Source organism: Hyla sarda, unplaced genomic scaffold, assembly GCF_029499605.1.
Source record: "Hyla sarda isolate aHylSar1 unplaced genomic scaffold, aHylSar1.hap1 scaffold_513, whole genome shotgun sequence".
NCBI lineage: Eukaryota > Metazoa > Chordata > Amphibia > Anura > Hylidae > Hyla > Hyla sarda.
In genome coordinates this window covers 191052-203700 of record NW_026610524.1, presented here as the reverse complement: position 1 = coordinate 203700, position 12649 = coordinate 191052, and the positions used below count along the sequence as shown (strand labels likewise).

At 45.7% G+C, this 12649-nt stretch overlaps 6 non-coding genes across 6 annotated transcripts; all 6 read right to left on the bottom strand.

Moving 5' to 3' along the window:
* Positions 1–530: 530 nt before the first annotated feature.
* LOC130338077 (U2 spliceosomal RNA) lies at positions 531–721 on the bottom strand. Its single transcript, XR_008878849.1, has one exon. It is a non-coding gene; the product is annotated as a U2 spliceosomal RNA (small nuclear RNA).
* Positions 722–2795: 2074 nt separating this feature from the next.
* On the bottom strand, positions 2796–2986 carry LOC130338060 (U2 spliceosomal RNA). Its single transcript, XR_008878834.1, has one exon. It is a non-coding gene; the product is annotated as a U2 spliceosomal RNA (small nuclear RNA).
* Positions 2987–5071: 2085 nt separating this feature from the next.
* On the bottom strand, positions 5072–5262 carry LOC130338059 (U2 spliceosomal RNA). The gene has a single exon (XR_008878833.1). It is a non-coding gene; the product is annotated as a U2 spliceosomal RNA (small nuclear RNA).
* A 2091-nt stretch (positions 5263–7353) lies between these two features.
* Positions 7354–7544, bottom strand: LOC130338058 (U2 spliceosomal RNA). The gene has a single exon (XR_008878832.1). It is a non-coding gene; the product is annotated as a U2 spliceosomal RNA (small nuclear RNA).
* Positions 7545–9629: 2085 nt separating this feature from the next.
* On the bottom strand, positions 9630–9820 carry LOC130338057 (U2 spliceosomal RNA). The gene has a single exon (XR_008878831.1). It is a non-coding gene; the product is annotated as a U2 spliceosomal RNA (small nuclear RNA).
* Positions 9821–11907: 2087 nt separating this feature from the next.
* Positions 11908–12093, bottom strand: LOC130338082 (U2 spliceosomal RNA). Its single transcript, XR_008878854.1, has one exon. It is a non-coding gene; the product is annotated as a U2 spliceosomal RNA (small nuclear RNA).
* Positions 12094–12649: the final 556 nt, after the last annotated feature.

Below are 12649 nucleotides of genomic sequence, written 5' to 3'. Positions count from 1 at the left end.
AGCAATGCATGGTCAATGTACAGCAATGACACACCTGTGTGAACAGCCAGGAGACCCCCCCATGTTATGTTACATAGTTACATAGTTAGTACGGTCGAAAAAAGACATATGTCCATCAAGTTCAACCAGGGAATTAAGGGGTAGGGGTGTGGCGCGATATTGGGGAAGGGATGAGATTTTATATTTCTTCATAAGCATTAATCTTATTTTGTCAATTAGGAACATTCAGCACCCACCCGCTATCAAGGCAGCTGCCTATCATGTCATGCCCTACCTGCACAGGTGTGCTGGCTACTCAAATGATCCAATTAAGGAGGCCATTTAGTCAGCAGCAGCAGAAGTCCTGTGCCTGGACGCTCCAACAGCGGCCAGACACAAGCAGAAGCAGCAGAAGCAGCAGTAGCACCACCTTTTGTTTTTTGGCTGCAGCAGCAGCAGCAGCAGCAGCAAGGCCCACAGGGCTGGCTAGCTGGCTAGCCAGCAAGCAGGTAGCAATGAAAGTAGGAATCTTTCTTTTTAACCCTGTAAGGGGGTGGTGCACTGTAACGGAAGATACTGCCATATCGGGTCAATGCATAGGGCGACGGAAGCAAGCTTCGAAATCGGCCCCCGTTCTCAAAAATCCATTTAATATATGGTCCCCAGATAGGGGACGTATCAGATATTAAACTGATAAGAACAGATACTACACTTGATCTTAGCCAAAAGGCCGAGAAGCGATAACCGTGAAAGGGGCGGGCCCAACAAGGTCCCCTTCATGGGCACTATCACTGCTTGCTGTCAGGGAGGCTGCCAGACAATTTTCCATGCACACTCTGGGCTGGGGGGCAGTCAACCACCAGTACACACAGCAGAACCTAAACCCATACCATTATTGCTAAGCAGCAAGACAGGGGCCCATTGCACTCCCACGGGGCCTTTTTAAATGCAATCCATAACCCGGATTTGCCAGGAACCCTTCTTACTCCTCCTACTTGCATGTGACACTGGGCTTAGGATCTGCATAGGAAACACACACACAAGCACACACCTACCTTTGTTGCCTGCAGATGCCTCCTTGGCTGTCCCCAAACGGTATCAAACCAACACCCACGGGAAGCTGTAAGCATAGAGGACATGCCTGCACCCCATTGGACTTACCTGTGTGGGTTAAATCCGGGTTATTTGACAACCTATGGCGGTGATGGTTCTGCTCAGGCAGAGCAGGGCTGATGCTCCTCATAAAGCTGTCGCTGCTGTGAAGGTTCTAGGTGACATCACAATCCCTATGGTTACATACACAACAAAGCTGGGTTGTTGTTGTTTACACTCTGCAAGGCCTGTGGAAGTGAGTGACATCATAGCACTGTAGTTCTGAGGGTTCTAGATGGATGCAACAATCTCCTGTTGCTTCTATGAAGGCCATAATAGACGACATCACCAAACAGCTCCATAGTCACATACACAGCAAAGGAGAGATGTTGTTTACACCTAGTGATGTCAGTGGTATTGAGTGACATCACAGCACAGTGCTAAGGCTCCTGGGCCTGGACACAGCAGCGGCTGCAATATCTCAACGGAGAATACGTTTATATATATGTGTGTGTGTGCGCGTATATATATATATATATATATATATATATATATTTCTCCGCCGAAATCACTTTTAAACCCATTTCCACCTTTTTTTCCCTTCTCTTCCTCTTACTTTTTTTTCACGTTTTTTTACGTTTTTCTCCTTTTCGCCTCTTTTCTGGGCGTATTATTCTTCTTTTTCTTCTTTTTTTTCGTCTAATGCATACCCCATCAGTGCAGCAATGCTTATTCAATACCGCCAGCAGATGGAGACACTGGGGGATAATTTTCTAAGGATTTATACTGATTTTTCCTGTCTGAATTTGTCGCACAGAAAGTTGCAGGCCAAATATGTGTGACATTTCTGCGACTTTAGCTTCTAGAGCATTTTTACAACATTATACATAGGTGCTGAATACATAAAAAGCGACTGTTCAGCGACAGACAAGTCGCATCGGCTGAAAGTAGGCCAGAATGTCAGTCCATGTTGGAGCAGGTTTAGATACAGTCTAAAGCATAGATCTCAAAGTCTGTGCACAGAATTTAGCAAGGGCCTCGCACCTTCTGATGCATCAGGTAGGTGCACTATAGCATAGCCTAACCCTCTGTACTTTGGTCTATATTGATGCGGGACATAGACAGCCAGCTGATGACCAATCCATTAGTGCAATGGATGGCTGGAAGCATTTGTCTTTGCCTTTGCAATACCACAGAAGCAATGCATGGTCAATGTACAGCAATGACACACCTGTGTGAACAGCCAGGAGACCCCCCCATGTTATGTTACATAGTTACATAGTTAGTACGGTCGAAAAAAGACATATGTCCATCAAGTTCAACCAGGGAATTAAGGGGTAGGGGTGTGGCGCGATATTGGGGAAGGGATGAGATTTTATATTTCTTCATAAGCATTAATCTTATTTTGTCAATTAGGAACATTCAGCACCCACCCGCTATCAAGGCAGCTGCCTATCATGTCATGCCCTACCTGCACAGGTGTGCTGGCTACTCAAATGATCCAATTAAGGAGGCCATTTAGTCAGCAGCAGCAGAAGTCCTGTGCCTGGACGCTCCAACAGCGGCCAGACACAAGCAGAAGCAGCAGAAGCAGCAGCAGCACCACCTTTTGTTTTTTGGCTGCAGCAGCAGCAGCAGCAGCAAGGCCCACAGGGCTGGCTAGCTGGCTAGCCAGCAAGCAGGTAGCAATGAAAGTAGGAATCTTTCTTTTTAACCCTGTAAGGGGGTGGTGCACTGTACCCGAAGATACTGCCATATCGGGTCAATGCATAGGGCGACGGAAGCAAGCTTCGAAATCGGCCCCCGTTCTCAAAAATCCATTTAATATATGGTCCCCAGATAGGGGACGTATCAGATATTAAACTGATAAGAACAGATACTACACTTGATCTTAGCCAAAAGGCCGAGAAGCGATAACCGTGAAAGGGGCGGGCCCAACAAGGTCCCCTTCATGGGCACTATCACTGCTTGCTGTCAGGGAGGCTGCCAGACAATTTTCCATGCACAGTCTGGGCTGGGGGGCAGTCAACCACCAGTACACACAGCAGAACCTAAACCCATACCATTATTGCTAAGCAGCAAGACAGGGGCCCATTGCACTCCCACGGGGCCTTTTTAAATGCAATCCATAACCCGGATTTGCCAGGAACCCTTCTTACTCCTCCTACTTGCATGTGACACTGGGCTTAGGATCTGCATAGGAAACACACACACAAGCACACACCTACCTTTGTTGCCTGCAGATGCCTCCTTGGCTGTCCCCAAACGGTATCAAACCAACACCCACGGGAAGCTGTAAGCATAGAGGACATGCCTGCACCCCATTGGACTTACCTGTGTGGGTTAAATCCGGGTTATTTGACAACCTATGGCGGTGATGGTTCTGCTCAGGCAGAGCAGTGCTGATGCTCCTCATAAAGCTGTCGCTGCTGTGAAGGTTCTAGGTGACATCACAATCCCTATGGTTACATACACAACAAAGCTGGGTTGTTGTTGTTTACACTCTGCAAGGCCTGTGGAAGTGAGTGACATCATAGCACTGTAGTTCTGAGGGTTCTAGATGGATGCAACAATCTCCTGTTGCTTCTATGAAGGCCATAATAGACGACATCACCAAACAGCTCCATAGTCACATACACAGCAAAGGAGAGATGTTGTTTACACCTAGTGATGTCAGTGGTATTGAGTGACATCACAGCACAGTGCTAAGGCTCCTGGGCCTGGACACAGCAGCGGCTGCAATATCTCAACGGAGAATACGTTTATATATATGTGTGTGTGTGCGCGTATATATATATATATATATATATATATATATATATATATATTTCTCCGCCGAAATCACTTTTAAACCCATTTCCACCTTTTTTTCCCTTCTCTTCCTCTTACTTTTTTTTCACGTTTTTTTACGTTTTTCTCCTTTTCGCCTCTTTTCTGGGCGTATTATTCTTCTTTTTCTTCTTTTTTTTCGTCTAATGCATACCCCATCAGTGCAGCAATGCTTATTCAATACCGCCAGCAGATGGAGACACTGGGGGATAATTTTCTAAGGATTTATACTGATTTTTCCTGTCTGAATTTGTCGCACAGAAAGTTGCAGGCCAAATATGTGTGACATTTCTGCGACTTTAGCTTCTAGAGCATTTTTACAACATTATACATAGGTGCTGAATACATAAAAAGCGACTGTTCAGCGACAGACAAGTCGCATCGGCTGAAAGTAGGCCAGAATGTCAGTCCATGTTGGAGCAGGTTTAGATACAGTCTAAAGCATAGATCTCAAAGTCTGTGCACAGAATTTAGCAAGGGCCTCGCACCTTCTGATGCATCAGGTAGGTGCACTATAGCATAGCCTAACCCTCTGTACTTTGGTCTATATTGATGCGGGACATAGACAGCCAGCTGATGACCAATCCATTAGTGCAATGGATGGCTGGAAGCATTTGTCTTTGCCTTTGCAATACCACAGAAGCAATGCATGGTCAATGTACAGCAATGACACACCTGTGTGAACAGCCAGGAGACCCCCCCATGTTATGTTACATAGTTACATAGTTAGTACGGTCGAAAAAAGACATATGTCCATCAAGTTCAACCAGGGAATTAAGGGGTAGGGGTGTGGCGCGATATTGGGGAAGGGATGAGATTTTATATTTCTTCATAAGCATTAATCTTATTTTGTCAATTAGGAACATTCAGCACCCACCCGCTATCAAGGCAGCTGCCTATCATGTCATGCCCTACCTGCACAGGTGTGCTGGCTACTCAAATGATCCAATTAAGGAGGCCATTTAGTCAGCAGCAGCAGAAGTCCTGTGCCTGGACGCTCCAACAGCGGCCAGACACAAGCAGAAGCAGCAGAAGCAGCAGCAGCACCACCTTTTGTTTTTTGGCTGCAGCAGCAGCAGCAGCAGCAGCAAGGCCCACAGGGCTGGCTAGCTGGCTAGCCAGCAAGCAGGTAGCAATGAAAGTAGGAATCTTTCTTTTTAACCCTGTAAGGGGGTGGTGCACTGTACCCGAAGATACTGCCATATCGGGTCAATGCATAGGGCGACGGAAGCAAGCTTCGAAATCGGCCCCCGTTCTCAAAAATCCATTTAATATATGGTCCCCAGATAGGGGACGTATCAGATATTAAACTGATAAGAACAGATACTACACTTGATCTTAGCCAAAAGGCCGAGAAGCGATAACCGTGAAAGGGGCGGGCCCAACAAGGTCCCCTTCATGGGCACTATCACTGCTTGCTGTCAGGGAGGCTGCCAGACAATTTTCCATGCACACTCTGGGCTGGGGGGCAGTCAACCACCAGTACACACAGCAGAACCTAAACCCATACCATTATTGCTAAGCAGCAAGACAGGGGCCCATTGCACTCCCACGGGGCCTTTTTAAATGCAATCCATAACCCGGATTTGCCAGGAACCCTTCTTACTCCTCCTACTTGCATGTGACACTGGGCTTAGGATCTGCATAGGAAACACACACACAAGCACACACCTACCTTTGTTGCCTGCAGATGCCTCCTTGGCTGTCCCCAAACGGTATCAAACCAACACCCACGGGAAGCTGTAAGCATAGAGGACATGCCTGCACCCCATTGGACTTACCTGTGTGGGTTAAATCCGGGTTATTTGACAACCTATGGCGGTGATGGTTCTGCTCAGGCAGAGCAGTGCTGATGCTCCTCATAAAGCTGTCGCTGCTGTGAAGGTTCTAGGTGACATCACAATCCCTATGGTTACATACACAACAAAGCTGGGTTGTTGTTGTTTACACTCTGCAAGGCCTGTGGAAGTGAGTGACATCATAGCACTGTAGTTCTGAGGGTTCTAGATGGATGCAACAATCTCCTGTTGCTTCTATGAAGGCCATAATAGACGACATCACCAAACAGCTCCATAGTCACATACACAGCAAAGGAGAGATGTTGTTTACACCTAGTGATGTCAGTGGTATTGAGTGACATCACAGCACAGTGCTAAGGCTCCTGGGCCTGGACACAGCAGCGGCTGCAATATCTCAACGGAGAATACGTTTATATATATGTGTGTGTGTGCGCGTATATATATATATATATATATATATATATATATATATATATATATATTTCTCCGCCGAAATCACTTTTAAACCCATTTCCACCTTTTTTTCCCTTCTCTTCCTCTTACTTTTTTTTCACGTTTTTTTACGTTTTTCTCCTTTTCGCCTCTTTTCTGGGCGTATTATTCTTCTTTTTCTTCTTTTTTTTCGTCTAATGCATACCCCATCAGTGCAGCAATGCTTATTCAATACCGCCAGCAGATGGAGACACTGGGGGATAATTTTCTAAGGATTTATACTGATTTTTCCTGTCTGAATTTGTCGCACAGAAAGTTGCAGGCCAAATATGTGTGACATTTCTGCGACTTTAGCTTCTAGAGCATTTTTACAACATTATACATAGGTGCTGAATACATAAAAAGCGACTGTTCAGCGACAGACAAGTCGCATCGGCTGAAAGTAGGCCAGAATGTCAGTCCATGTTGGAGCAGGTTTAGATACAGTCTAAAGCATAGATCTCAAAGTCTGTGCACAGAATTTAGCAAGGGCCTCGCACCTTCTGATGCATCAGGTAGGTGCACTATAGCATAGCCTAACCCTCTGTACTTTGGTCTATATTGATGCGGGACATAGACAGCCAGCTGATGACCAATCCATTAGTGCAATGGATGGCTGGAAGCATTTGTCTTTGCCTTTGCAATACCACAGAAGCAATGCATGGTCAATGTACAGCAATGACACACCTGTGTGAACAGCCAGGAGACCCCCCCATGTTATGTTACATAGTTACATAGTTAGTACGGTCGAAAAAAGACATATGTCCATCAAGTTCAACCAGGGAATTAAGGGGTAGGGGTGTGGCGCGATATTGGGGAAGGGATGAGATTTTATATTTCTTCATAAGCATTAATCTTATTTTGTCAATTAGGAACATTCAGCACCCACCCGCTATCAAGGCAGCTGCCTATCATGTCATGCCCTACCTGCACAGGTGTGCTGGCTACTCAAATGATCCAATTAAGGAGGCCATTTAGTCAGCAGCAGCAGAAGTCCTGTGCCTGGACGCTCCAACAGCGGCCAGACACAAGCAGAAGCAGCAGAAGCAGCAGCAGCACCTCCTTTTGTTTTTTGGCTGCAGCAGCAGCAGCAGCAGCAGCAAGGCCCACAGGGCTGGCTAGCTGGCTAGCCAGCAAGCAGGTAGCAATGAAAGTAGGAATCTTTCTTTTTAACCCTGTAAGGGGGTGGTGCACTGTACCCGAAGATACTGCCATATCGGGTCAATGCATAGGGCGACGGAAGCAAGCTTCGAAATCGGCCCCCGTTCTCAAAAATCCATTTAATATATGGTCCCCAGATAGGGGACGTATCAGATATTAAACTGATAAGAACAGATACTACACTTGATCTTAGCCAAAAGGCCGAGAAGCGATAACCGTGAAAGGGGCGGGCCCAACAAGGTCCCCTTCATGGGCACTATCACTGCTTGCTGTCAGGGAGGCTGCCAGACAATTTTCCATGCACACTCTGGGCTGGGGGGCAGTCAACCACCAGTACACACAGCAGAACCTAAACCCATACCATTATTGCTAAGCAGCAAGACAGGGGCCCATTGCACTCCCACGGGGCCTTTTTAAATGCAATCCATAACCCGGATTTGCCAGGAACCCTTCTTACTCCTCCTACTTGCATGTGACACTGGGCTTAGGATCTGCATAGGAAACACACACACAAGCACACACCTACCTTTGTTGCCTGCAGATGCCTCCTTGGCTGTCCCCAAACGGTATCAAACCAACACCCACGGGAAGCTGTAAGCATAGAGGACATGCCTGCACCCCATTGGACTTACCTGTGTGGGTTAAATCCGGGTTATTTGACAACCTATGGCGGTGATGGTTCTGCTCAGGCAGAGCAGTGCTGATGCTCCTCATAAAGCTGTCGCTGCTGTGAAGGTTCTAGGTGACATCACAATCCCTATGGTTACATACACAACAAAGCTGGGTTGTTGTTGTTTACACTCTGCAAGGCCTGTGGAAGTGAGTGACATCATAGCACTGTAGTTCTGAGGGTTCTAGATGGATGCAACAATCTCCTGTTGCTTCTATGAAGGCCATAATAGACGACATCACCAAACAGCTCCATAGTCACATACACAGCAAAGGAGAGATGTTGTTTACACCTAGTGATGTCAGTGGTATTGAGTGACATCACAGCACAGTGCTAAGGCTCCTGGGCCTGGACACAGCAGCGGCTGCAATATCTCAACGGAGAATACGTTTATATATATGTGTGTGTGTGCGCGTATATATATATATATATATATATATATATATATATATATATATATATTTCTCCGCCGAAATCACTTTTAAACCCATTTCCACCTTTTTTTCCCTTCTCTTCCTCTTACTTTTTTTTCACGTTTTTTTACGTTTTTCTCCTTTTCGCCTCTTTTCTGGGCGTATTATTCTTCTTTTTCTTCTTTTTTTTCGTCTAATGCATACCCCATCAGTGCAGCAATGCTTATTCAATACCGCCAGCAGATGGAGACACTGGGGGATAATTTTCTAAGGATTTATACTGATTTTTCCTGTCTGAATTTGTCGCACAGAAAGTTGCAGGCCAAATATGTGTGACATTTCTGCGACTTTAGCTTCTAGAGCATTTTTACAACATTATACATAGGTGCTGAATACATAAAAAGCGACTGTTCAGCGACAGACAAGTCGCATCGGCTGAAAGTAGGCCAGAATGTCAGTCCATGTTGGAGCAGGTTTAGATACAGTCTAAAGCATAGATCTCAAAGTCTGTGCACAGAATTTAGCAAGGGCCTCGCACCTTCTGATGCATCAGGTAGGTGCACTATAGCATAGCCTAACCCTCTGTACTTTGGTCTATATTGATGCGGGACATAGACAGCCAGCTGATGACCAATCCATTAGTGCAATGGATGGCTGGAAGCATTTGTCTTTGCCTTTGCAATACCACAGAAGCAATGCATGGTCAATGTACAGCAATGACACACCTGTGTGAACAGCCAGGAGACCCCCCCATGTTATGTTACATAGTTACATAGTTAGTACGGTCGAAAAAAGACATATGTCCATCAAGTTCAACCAGGGAATTAAGGGGTAGGGGTGTGGCGCGATATTGGGGAAGGGATGAGATTTTATATTTCTTCATAAGCATTAATCTTATTTTGTCAATTAGGAACATTCAGCACCCACCCGCTATCAAGGCAGCTGCCTATCATGTCATGCCCTACCTGCACAGGTGTGCTGGCTACTCAAATGATCCAATTAAGGAGGCCATTTAGTCAGCAGCAGCAGAAGTCCTGTGCCTGGACGCTCCAACAGCGGCCAGACACAAGCAGAAGCAGCAGAAGCAGCAGCAGCACCACCTTTTGTTTTTTGGCTGCAGCAGCAGCAGCAGCAAGGCCCACAGGGCTGGCTAGCTGGCTAGCCAGCAAGCAGGTAGCAATGAAAGTAGGAATCTTTCTTTTTAACCCTGTAAGGGGGTGGTGCACTGTACCCGAAGATACTGCCATATCGGGTCAATGCATAGGGCGACGGAAGCAAGCTTCGAAATCGGCCCCCGTTCTCAAAAATCCATTTAATATATGGTCCCCAGATAGGGGACGTATCAGATATTAAACTGATAAGAACAGATACTACACTTGATCTTAGCCAAAAGGCCGAGAAGCGATAACCGTGAAAGGGGCGGGCCCAACAAGGTCCCCTTCATGGGCACTATCACTGCTTGCTGTCAGGGAGGCTGCCAGACAATTTTCCATGCACACTCTGGGCTGGGGGGCAGTCAACCACCAGTACACACAGCAGAACCTAAACCCATACCATTATTGCTAAGCAGCAAGACAGGGGCCCATTGCACTCCCACGGGGCCTTTTTAAATGCAATCCATAACCCGGATTTGCCAGGAACCCTTCTTACTCCTCCTACTTGCATGTGACACTGGGCTTAGGATCTGCATAGGAAACACACACACAAGCACACACCTACCTTTGTTGCCTGCAGATGCCTCCTTGGCTGTCCCCAAACGGTATCAAACCAACACCCACGGGAAGCTGTAAGCATAGAGGACATGCCTGCACCCCATTGGACTTACCTGTGTGGGTTAAATCCGGGTTATTTGACAACCTATGGCGGTGATGGTTCTGCTCAGGCAGAGCAGTGCTGATGCTCCTCATAAAGCTGTCGCTGCTGTGAAGGTTCTAGGTGACATCACAATCCCTATGGTTACATACACAACAAAGCTGGGTTGTTGTTGTTTACACTCTGCAAGGCCTGTGGAAGTGAGTGACATCATAGCACTGTAGTTCTGAGGGTTCTAGATGGATGCAACAATCTCCTGTTGCTTCTATGAAGGCCATAATAGACGACATCACCAAACAGCTCCATAGTCACATACACAGCAAAGGAGAGATGTTGTTTACACCTAGTGATGTCAGTGGTATTGAGTGACATCACAGCACAGTGCTAAGGCTCCTGGGCCTGGACACAGCAGCGGCTGCAATATCTCAACGGAGAATACGTTTATATATATGTGTGTGTGTGCGCGTATATATATATATATATATATATATATATATATATATATATATTTCTCCGCCGAAATCACTTTTAAACCCATTTCCACCTTTTTTTCCCTTCTCTTCCTCTTACTTTTTTTTCACGTTTTTTTACGTTTTTCTCCTTTTCGCCTCTTTTCTGGGCGTATTATTCTTCTTTTTCTTCTTTTTTTTCGTCTAATGCATACCCCATCAGTGCAGCAATGCTTATTCAATACCGCCAGCAGATGGAGACACTGGGGGATAATTTTCTAAGGATTTATACTGATTTTTCCTGTCTGAATTTGTCGCACAGAAAGTTGCAGGCCAAATATGTGTGACATTTCTGCGACTTTAGCTTCTAGAGCATTTTTACAACATTATACATAGGTGCTGAATACATAAAAAGCGACTGTTCAGCGACAGACAAGTCGCATCGGCTGAAAGTAGGCCAGAATGTCAGTCCATGTTGGAGCAGGTTTAGATACAGTCTAAAGCATAGATCTCAAAGTCTGTGCACAGAATTTAGCAAGGGCCTCGCACCTTCTGATGCATCAGGTAGGTGCACTATAGCATAGCCTAACCCTCTGTACTTTGGTCTATATTGATGCGGGACATAGACAGCCAGCTGATGACCAATCCATTAGTGCAATGGATGGCTGGAAGCATTTGTCTTTGCCTTTGCAATACCACAGAAGCAATGCATGGTCAATGTACAGCAATGACACACCTGTGTGAACAGCCAGGAGACCCCCCCATGTTATGTTACATAGTTACATAGTTAGTACGGTCGAAAAAAGACATATGTCCATCAAGTTCAACCAGGGAATTAAGGGGTAGGGGTGTGGCGCGATATTGGGGAAGGGATGAGATTTTATATTTCTTCATAAGCATTAATCTTATTTTGTCAATTAGGAACATTCAGCACCCACCCGCTATCAAGGCAGCTGCCTATCATGTCATGCCCTACCTGCACAGGTGTGCTGGCTACTCAAATGATCCAATTAAGGAGGCCATTTAGTCAGCAGCAGCAGAAGTCCTGTGCCTGGACGCTCCAACAGCGGCCAGACACAAGCAGAAGCAGCAGAAGCAGCAGCAGCACCACCTTTTGTTTTTTGGCTGCAGCAGCAGCAGCAGCAGCAGCAAGGCCCACAGGGCTGGCTAGCTGGCTAGCCAGCAAGCAGGTAGCAATGAAAGTAGGAATCTTTCTTTTTAACCCTGTAAGGGGGTGGTGCACTGTACCCGAAGATACTGCCATATCGGGTCAATGCATAGGGCGACGGAAGCAAGCTTCGAAATCGGCCCCCGTTCTCAAAAATCCATTTAATATATGGTCCCCAGATAGGGGACGTATCAGATATTAAACTGATAAGAACAGATAAGGTTTCAACAAAATTTTATTGAATAAATAAGAAACCATACAAAATTTAAAATGCAAAATAATAAAAGGTTCACAAAAGTTTTAAAATACAAATAATAAAACCAGTAATAAAAGGAGAAAAAATAAAAATGGCAGGATAAAACATTATACAAATGTCATAAAAACTGATTATACTGTTATTTCGTTCCATAGAGGCAGACACCACATGGATGCTGCCTCGCTGGCCCCCAACTGTTTCTTGTCTCTTAGGTAATAGATGTACATCTCACTCAGGGCCAGCTTTATACAGTTTTTAACATCAATAAAATCATGTTTAAAAAGTAAGATGTTCCTAACTTTCCAGATGGCATTTTTAAAACAATTAATAATCATCCAGCAGATCATCTGCTGTTTAAAATTGGGGCAGTTAAAAAGACCGTAAAAGACACATTCGTGATTAAAATCTTTTAGGCCGCAGGCCCACTTCAAAAGTGGGCCTACCTTCCTCCAAAGCTCCCGTGCAAAAGGGCAGTTCCAAAATATGTGCAGCACCGTTTCGTCCACTCCGCAGCCATCTCTCGGGCACTTGGCTCTCGCCACCAGTCCTC